The sequence below is a fragment of the Triticum urartu genome, chromosome 5A (genome assembly GCF_056163025.1).
Source record: "Triticum urartu cultivar PI428250 chromosome 5A, HENAU_Tu73, whole genome shotgun sequence".
Lineage (NCBI taxonomy): Eukaryota > Viridiplantae > Streptophyta > Magnoliopsida > Poales > Poaceae > Triticum > Triticum urartu.
In genome coordinates this window covers 294,349,965-294,358,702 of record NC_141877.1, presented here as the reverse complement: position 1 = coordinate 294,358,702, position 8,738 = coordinate 294,349,965, and the positions used below count along the sequence as shown (strand labels likewise).

At 48.9% G+C, this 8,738-nt stretch overlaps 1 long non-coding RNA gene across 3 annotated transcripts; it reads right to left on the bottom strand.

The window, feature by feature from the left end:
• Nucleotides 1-4,196: 4,196 nt before the first annotated feature.
• On the bottom strand, nucleotides 4,197-7,751 carry LOC147971110 (uncharacterized). Of its 3 annotated transcripts, none has more exons than XR_015604538.1 (3): nucleotides 6,225-7,751; nucleotides 6,056-6,127; nucleotides 4,197-4,484 (listed from the first exon to the last, which is right to left on the bottom strand). It is a non-coding gene; the product is annotated as an uncharacterized LOC147971110 (long non-coding RNA). The 3 variants fall into 3 exon arrangements; XR_015604539.1 differs by having other exon boundaries at nucleotides 7,531-7,748; XR_015604537.1 differs by having other exon boundaries at nucleotides 6,987-7,740.
• Between the last annotated feature and the right edge of the window lie 987 nt (nucleotides 7,752-8,738).

Genomic DNA, 8,738 nt, shown 5'->3' with positions numbered 1-8,738 from the left:
CATTTCTACCTTCTTCTCGTGTGTGGGGATTAAACATTTCTGGATTGGACCGAGACTTGCCAAGCGGCCTTGGTTTACTACCGTAGACCGCCTGTCAAGTTTTGTACCATTTGGACTTCGTTTGATACTCCAACGGTTAACCGAGGGGCTGAAAAGGCCTCGTGTGTGTTGCAGCCCAACATCCTTCCAATTTGGCCCAAAACCCACCTAAACCTTCTCCATCCTCTCGGTCGTTCAATCACGATTGCGTGGCCGAAAACTGCACCTCATTTGGACTCTCCTAGCTCCCTCTACCTATAAATATGTGTCTCCTTCCGAAATTTTCGGGCGAAACCCTAGATCCAATCCTCCTCTGCGTCACCGGACATTTTCCCCGCCGCTGGACATGTCCGCCGCCGCCCCCGCGCCCAATCCTGAGCCGCCACGTGCCCCGCCGCCGTCTCCACCGCGCCGGTCCACGGAGCCCATTGCGGGCCCGCCTGGCCCGGTCGCCGCCGCCGCTCGCCCGAGCGACTCCCCGCGCGGGAGCCCGAGCTGCGCGCCGCCCCGCCGCCCTTTGCCGGAGTTCGCCTTCGCCGGCACCTCGCCGTGCCTCCACCGGCGTCTGCCGCCTCGCCGGCGCTGCTCTGGCCGCCGTCCTCCGCCGCCTTGCCAACGCCGCGCGGCCCGCACGTCGCCGGCCCCGCCGCCCGCGCTTCGGCCGCCGCCCCCTGCCTACTCCAGCGAGCTCCCATGACGCCGGCCACCACGCTCCTCTTCTCCGGCAGGATCTCCGACGAGCCTCGGTTCGCGCGCCGCCCCGATCCGGATCTGAGAGGTTGACTTTTTCCCCTCGAGATTTCACCAAGTCCCCGAGATTCCCAGATTCATATGCTCATGTTCATCGCATCGTAACTTTGCATCCATAGCTCCGATTCATGCGTGTAGCATATCAAAATGCTCGTCTCAGAGAGTACATCGTTTCATCTCATTGCATCATTTTCATTTGAGTTCATCTTGATGCCCGAAATGCTGTTGGAAGAGTGTTATTTGAGATAATTGTCAGATCTGCTGCTCCAATTAGATATTTGTCATTTTTGCCATGATTATTGTGTGCTTGATATGCCCCTGATCTCTACATGAGTTTTGTTATATGTTTTGCCATCTATCCAGAGGTGAAATCCATGTATTTTTGTGATGTGTGTGGTGACTAGCACAAGCTTGCAAAGTGGTTCATTCGTTAATGCTGATTTCAGGGACTTAGCACTTCCACTAAGTCCTTGATCTGTTTATCTCAATATGCCATATGTTCATGTTGTTTCCTAGTGATCCGTGCCTCTTTTGAGGATGATCTGTAAGGATGATTTGTTAATCTTGTAGTGCTCTATCCATCCATATCTTTGTTTGCAATTATGGAGCACCCTAGCTTGAGTCAATCGAGCTCTACTTTTGCTATTTCGTGAATCTGGGCAGATTGTCTACTTGTTAGCGATTTTGCCGAGGATGTTGTAGTTGATCCGTGCATGCTATGTTATTGTTCTTGCCATGTCTAGCTTGTATAATGTGTATTCCTGATGGGTGCATGCTTAGTTCATCATGCCTTGCTCTGTAGTGAGTGCATCGAGCTCGTAAACATGCCTACTTGATATCTGTTTTGCATGCTCCAGTTTTTCACTAAGTCTGAGAGTCTGATTATGTTTTTGCCATGTTCACATGCTTGCAAATGTATTTTCGGATCCCTTTTGGCTCAAGGTCACTAAGGGACTTTTGTTAAGCTCTTTTAGTAACTCCATGCCATGCTTTACTTTGACATGTTCAGGTCCTGTAGCATATAGTTTTCATGCTCCAAAGAGTGCTATCTGATCTAAAATTCCAGACAAGTGTTAATTTCACTAAGTCTGAAATCTGTTTACCAATTGCACTTTTGCCATACTTGTTTGAACCTGTTAATGGATGAATTGTCCGTAGCTCAGTGTTCATCTTTTGTTAAGCATCGTGAATGGATCCCTGCCATGTATTTTGTTGCCATGTTTGAGTGTCGTAGTATGTTCATCTTGTTGCATTTATATGGCTACTTGCTGTATATCGCAGAACGTGGTCATGTTTGAATTGCTTGCCATTTCCAAACCGTAACTCCGATTCCGGCGTTCTTTATATCGTTTTCAAGCGATTTCATCTCATCCTTCCAGTGGCACACTTGGATTTCCAAGTTGAGGCCAGGTTCATGCATTCCTTGTCAAATCATGCATATGCATCACATATCGCATCCCGCATATCATACCATGTTCATGTGTTGGTTGTTTACTATGTTGTGTGCTTCTTTCCGGTGTTTGCTTCTTCGGGTTGGTTCCGATAACGTCACGTTTGTGAGGACCCGTTCGTCTACGTCCGTTTGTCTTCTTCATGGACTCGTTCTTCTTCCTTGCGGGATTCAGGCAAGATGATCATACCCTCGAAATCACTTCTATCTTTGCTTGCTAGTTGCTCACTCTTTTGCTATGCCTATGCTACGATACCTACCACTTGCTTATCATGCCTCCTATATTGTTGAACCAAGCCTCTAACCCACCTTGTCCTAGCAAACCGTTGATTGGCTATGTTACCGCTTTGCTCAGCCCCTCTTATAGCGTTGTTAGTTGCAGGTGAAGATTGAAGTATGTTCCTTGTTGGAACATGGAGTCGTTGTTCCTTGTTGGAACATGTTTACTTGTTGGGATATCACTATATATCTTATTTAATTAATGCATCTATATACTTGGTAAAGGGTGGAAGGCTCGGCCTTATGCCTGGTGTTTTGTTCCACTCTTGCCGCCCTAGTTTCCGTCATATCGGTGTTATGTTCCCGGATTTTGCGTTCCTTACGCGGTTGGGTAATAATGGGAACCCCTTGACAGTTCGCCTTGAGTAAAACTCTTCCAGCAATGCCCAACATTGGTTTTACTATTCGCCACCTAGCCTTTTCTTTTCCCTTGGGGGTCGCGCGCCCAAGGGTCATCATTATTTTAAACCCCCGGGTCAGTGCTCCTCTGAGTGTTGGTCCAAACTGAGCGATGTCCGGAGCTACCAGGGGCAACTCTGGGCTGGCCCACCCGATGTCTGGCTCATCCGGTGTGCCCTGAGAACGAGATATGTGCAGCTCCTATCGGGATTTGTCAGCACATCTGGGTGGCTTTGCTGGTTTAGTTTTACCTGTCGAAATGTCTTGTAACCGGGATTCCGAGTCTGATCGGGTCTTCCCGCTAGAAGGAATATCCTTTGTTGACCGTGAGAGCTTGTGATGGGCTAAGTTGGGACACCCCTGCAGGGTTTTGAACTTTCGAAAGCCGTGCCCGCGGTTATGGGCAGATGGGAATTTGTTAATGTCCGGTTGTAGAAAACCTGAAGTTGACCTTAATTAAAATACATCAACCGCGTGTGTAACCATGATGGTCTCTTTCCGGCGGAGTCCGGGAAGTGAACACGGTGTTGGAGTTATGCTTGACGTAGGTTGTTCTAGGATCACTTCTTGATCATACTTTTAACGACCGTGCTTTGCCTTCTCTTCTCGCTCGCATTTGCGTATCTTAGCCACCAATATGCTAGTCGCTTGCTGCAGCTCACCTCATACCTTTTACCCTTCCTATAAGCTTAAATAGTCTTGATCGCGAGGGTGTGAGATTGCTGAGTCCCCGTGACTCACAGATACTTCCAAAACCAGCTTGCAGGTGCCGTTGAACTGGGCAGATGACGCAACCGAGCTCAAGGAGGAGCTCAATGAAGATCTTGTCCTGTGTGTTGTTTCGTTCTAGTTGATCAGTAGTGGAGCCCAGTCGGGACGATCGGGGATCTGTGTAGCATTTGGGGTAGTCTTCTTTTATTTTGGTTCCGTAGTCGGACCTTGATTGTATCTGTTTGATGTAATGCTTTATTCATGTAATTGTGTGAAGTGGCGATTGTAAGCCAACTATGTATCTCTTTCCCTTATGTATTACATGGGTTGTGTGAAGATTACCTCACTTGCGACATTGCTTTCAATGCGGTTATGCCTCTAAGTCGTGCTTCGACACGTGGGAGATATAGCCGCATCGAGGGCGTTACAGGGGATTCCTACAGGCAGTCGGCTCTGATACCAACTTGTGATGCCCCCTATTCAATCGTACACTAATCATACATGCAAAGGTGTACGATCAATATTAGGGGCTCACGGAAAGATATCGCAACACCACTCTAGACACAAATTAAAATAATACAAGCTTTATATTACAAGCCAGGGGCCTCGAGGCTCGAATACATAAGCTCGAATACAAACGAGTTAGCGAAACCAACAATATCCAAGTACAGACATAAGTTAGAAAAGTTTGCCTTAAGAAGGCTAGCACAAAAGCAACATCGATCGAAAAGGCAAGGCCTCCTGCCTAGGAGCCTCCTAACTACTCCTGGTCATCGTTGGCCTCCACGTAGTAGAGCACCCTCGTGGTAGTAGTAGTCGTCGTCGACGATGGCGTCTGGTTCCTGGGCTCCACCATCTGGTTGTGACATTCAAGAAGAAAGGAAAAGGGGGAAAAGAGGAAGCAAAGCAACCATGAGTACTCATCCAAAGTACTCACAAGCAAGGATCTACACTACATATGCATCAATGTCAATGAAATGGGTAGTATCTGTGGACTGAACTGCAGAATGCCAGAAGAGAAGGGGAAAGCCTAGCCTATCGAAGACTAGCATCTTCAAGCAGCTCCAAGCATCTTGCGGCATTCCGAAGAGTACAGAATAGCATAAAGTAAAGTAGTAGTAGTGTTATCAACCTCGGCCAAAGATCCTTTCTCGACTCCCTGCGAGAAAGCAATCCCAGAGCCATACTATCCAGTTATCACCTCAAGTATCCAGTTCTAGTTGTATCGATCGGGATACAACTCTGAGTGTCTGTTACTGTAGGATAGGCTATCGATAGATGTTTTCTTCCCTGCAGGGGTGCACCAACTTACCCACTATGCTCGATTAACTTCAGCCGGACACACTTTCCTGGGTCATGTCCGGCCTCGGCCAAACAATACACGCAACCTGACCTAGGCTTAATAGAGAGGTCAGGATGCCGGACTAAACCTATGCCCCCAGGGGTCTTGGGCCATTGCCCCGTGGAGTCCTGCACGTTGCGTGGGCGGCCGGTGAGCAGACCTAGCTACCTCCTTATAAAGGCATGTGCTTACCAGTCCAACCCGGCGTGCACCGCTCAGTCGCATGACGTCTATTAAGCTTCGACTGATGCATACGACACAGAACGCCCATACTATGCCCACGTGATGGTTAGTGCTATCAGGCCAGAGGCCCCTCAGATCAAATATCCAAACCGTTAGTTTGTTAGTAGTGCGGTCACGAGCAGAAACTCACAAAAGATGTGACCCCGTCGCCCCGTCTCGAGGACTTGCGGTAAGGGCTAAGAGTGCCCGGCCACGCCTCGTATTCAACTCTCGGGTAACCTCCAGGTCAACCCGTCTCCACATCACTCGCGGGTACCCCTCAGGGTCGACCCGCCTTTCCAAGTAAAAGTTGTAAAGTCCAAGTACCGTGTGTCCAAACATCAAGGGGAAAACCCGAGGAATCACCCTCGGTGAATTCCACTCGATGTAATCATCAAGGTGAATGTAAGAGGAACCACCCTCGAGGTTCACACATGAGGGGTTGCATGACAAAGTCGTATGGGAGTGGTTAAGGAGGAATCACCCTCGATGACCACGACCAAATACCTACACTAGTGGGTTAACATCAGAAGCGTTGTCGAGGTACCACCCTCGGCACTCAATAGTAACTCTGCGGAGTCATACAACTTAGGGGGGTGATGTGAGGTGCCGGGGCCTGGACGTCGATCACGTTGATCGAGTCATCGAACATAAAGCGGGGCAACTGGGACAAGATGGGGATCACTGATGGATCTCTAACCAGCCTATACTAAGTAGTTTAGAATAAGCAGGTAAGGTATGAAAGCAGGTAGCAAAAACAGGCTATGCATCAGAATAGGAGAAATCAATTACAGTAGCAAAATCTAATGGAAGCATAAGAGAATAGAATGGGCGATATCAGAATGATCAAAGGGGGTGCTTGCCTGGAAGCTCTGCTGAAAAGGAAGAAGTGTCGTCGACATAGTCCATCACAGGGGCATCATCGGTCTCGGGGTCTATCGGAAAGAAGAGGAGGAAGAAACAATAAATATAAAGCAAATAAAGCATCATAAATCATAGCATGGTAATACACGGTGCTAGGGGTGAACTAACGCAGTGCTAGATGTTGCAGACGGAGAGGGAAACATCCAGAGGGCATTTTCCGGCGTCTGGCATTTTCCGGACATATGAAAAGAAAGGGGGCGTTTCCATGTTCAGCATGCTAGGGGCATGTGACAGATGAACGGACCGTGTATCCGAATTCGTCTCGTTGTTCTGAGCAACTTTCATGTAGAAAATATTTTTATCGGAGTTACGGTTTAATTTATAAGAATTTTCGAAGTTTTAATCATTTTCAAAAAAAATTGGTTGTATTTTAATTCAGGTTGATCAAGTCAATTTGACTAGTCAAAACAGAAAAAGGGTGACCCACATGTCATTTTCTATTAGACTAACTAATTTAATAACTAGTCTAATTGAACACATGAGGCTACTTAGCATAGATTAAACTAGTCCCTAATTAGTCCACAAACCTAAACTAAAATTAGTCCTAAACCAATCCTAGCTAATTAGCTTGAACTAACACGGCCGGCCACACACCCAACACGCACTGTACGCATACACCACACACACACACTGTACGCATACACCACACACACACACACATCACGCACACTCGGCCATGGCCTTGTCCATGGACAGCCACAAGCGGCAGCATAGCAGCGCAATAGCAACGTTGAAGCTAGGCAGCAGCAGCAGTGAGCAAAGCACCAGCAATGCAAGGAGCAGAGTAGCGGTAGGAGCAGCAATGCAGCAGTAGCAGCACAAGGAAAAGCAGCAGCACGTAGCAACGACAGGAGCAGGGGTAGCGCTTACGGGCGTGCGTGAGGCAAGGCGCAGGGGCGCAGGAGGTAGCGGCACTAGGCAGGGCAGGGGCGCGGCGACCAGCCGACGCGTGGGCCGGCGCGCTGGTGGGCACGGCCGTGGCACAGCACGGGGGGCAAGGAGAAGCCAGGGGCCCAGGGCTGCGCGAGGTGACCGCGTGCTCACCGCGAGCGCGGGTGCGACAGTAGCGGCGCCAAATAACAATAAAGTGGACGGGAACAAAGGGGAATCGGACGAGGATCTCATAGTGGTCCTCGTTGACGAGCTCGGGAGGTTAGGGAGGTGCCGAGGGAGGAGATCCGAGGCATGGCGGTTGTGTCCGAACGTGGGGAAGCACTCGATCCCGACAAAGAGGCGGCTCCCGGCTCGCGTTTTGCGGCGTAGAGGAAGTAGCCGGTGGAAGCGGAGCTCCGGGACGCCTTGGAGAGGGACGGGGGAGACGGTCACCGCGGTGGACGACGGCGGCGGCGATTGGAGGTGCTTGGGTGGAGAAGAAACCGAGAGAGGGAGACGCGAGGGAGAGGGGAATAGCAACCTAGGGTTCGACGAGGGGGCTCGGGGGCCTCAAATAAGCGATGTGGGGGAGGACGGATGGCCGACGAGTGGCCATCCATGGTCGTGGACACACTGCAGCCGGCCACCATGACCTGGTGAACAGGGGAGGAGGGAGGAGGAGTGGTGGTCTGGGCTACACTGTGGCCACTAGGGCCCAGTGCAGCAGTAGCAGATTCATTTTCCCCTTTTAAGCCTTTTCTTTTACTGTTTGACATTTTCCAAACCTCTTTGCATTAAGTTGGGACACCAAATGATTTTTGCTTTGAACTAAACTTGCCACATAATTCTAACACAATATCTTGAGATGGCACAAAAAGTTTGGGGGCAAAAGGAGTTGTCTGACCACTTTTTGAAATTGAAAAGGGCAAATTAATTCCTGCTGGACCACTAAATTAATTTCCAGGGGCATTCTGGAAATTCAAAAGAGGTTGGTTCAACACGACAATAATCAGGGGAATTTATAGAATAATGTGAACATTTTAGTTTTACTGTTTGAACAAGTAAATATTTGAGTTTAATTTAAATTTTGAAAATCGCTTTGATTTTTGGACAAGTGGCAAGTTGCATAGTAATCACGATGACATGGCCACCATTAGGAGTAGATCACTGTAGCAAGATTCTCGGGGTGTTACAGATGATCAATTTTCCCCCTCCGGGAGGGAAGTTCCCCTGGCGGAATCGCTCTGCCGGAAGGCAAAAGTGCTCGTGCCCAAGTTCCTACTCAAGACGGTAGCGCTCTATCCCGAAAGTCCTCTCCTTTTTTTTCTTGGTCAAAATGACTTATATACCAAAAGAGGTGGGCCTGGGTAAGCACAACCTACCAGTGTGCGCATGGGCTCCCTGGCGCGCCCAAGTGGGTTGTGACCCCCTGGTGGGCCCCCTCTGGTACTTATTTGCTCCAATATTCTTCATATATTCCATAAAAATTCTCCGTAAAGTTTCAGCTTGTTTGGAGTTGTGCGGAATAGTTAGCGTGACGTAGCTTTTCCAGGTCCAGATTTCCAACTGTCGGAATTCTCCCTCTTTGTGTGTACCTTGGAAATTATGAGAGAAAGGGCATTAGAATTACTCCAAAAGCATTATTATGCATAAAAACATCATAAATAACAGTAAGAAAACATGATGCTAAATGGACGTATCAACTCCCCCAAGCTTAGACCCCGCTTGTCCATAAGTGAAAACCGAAAT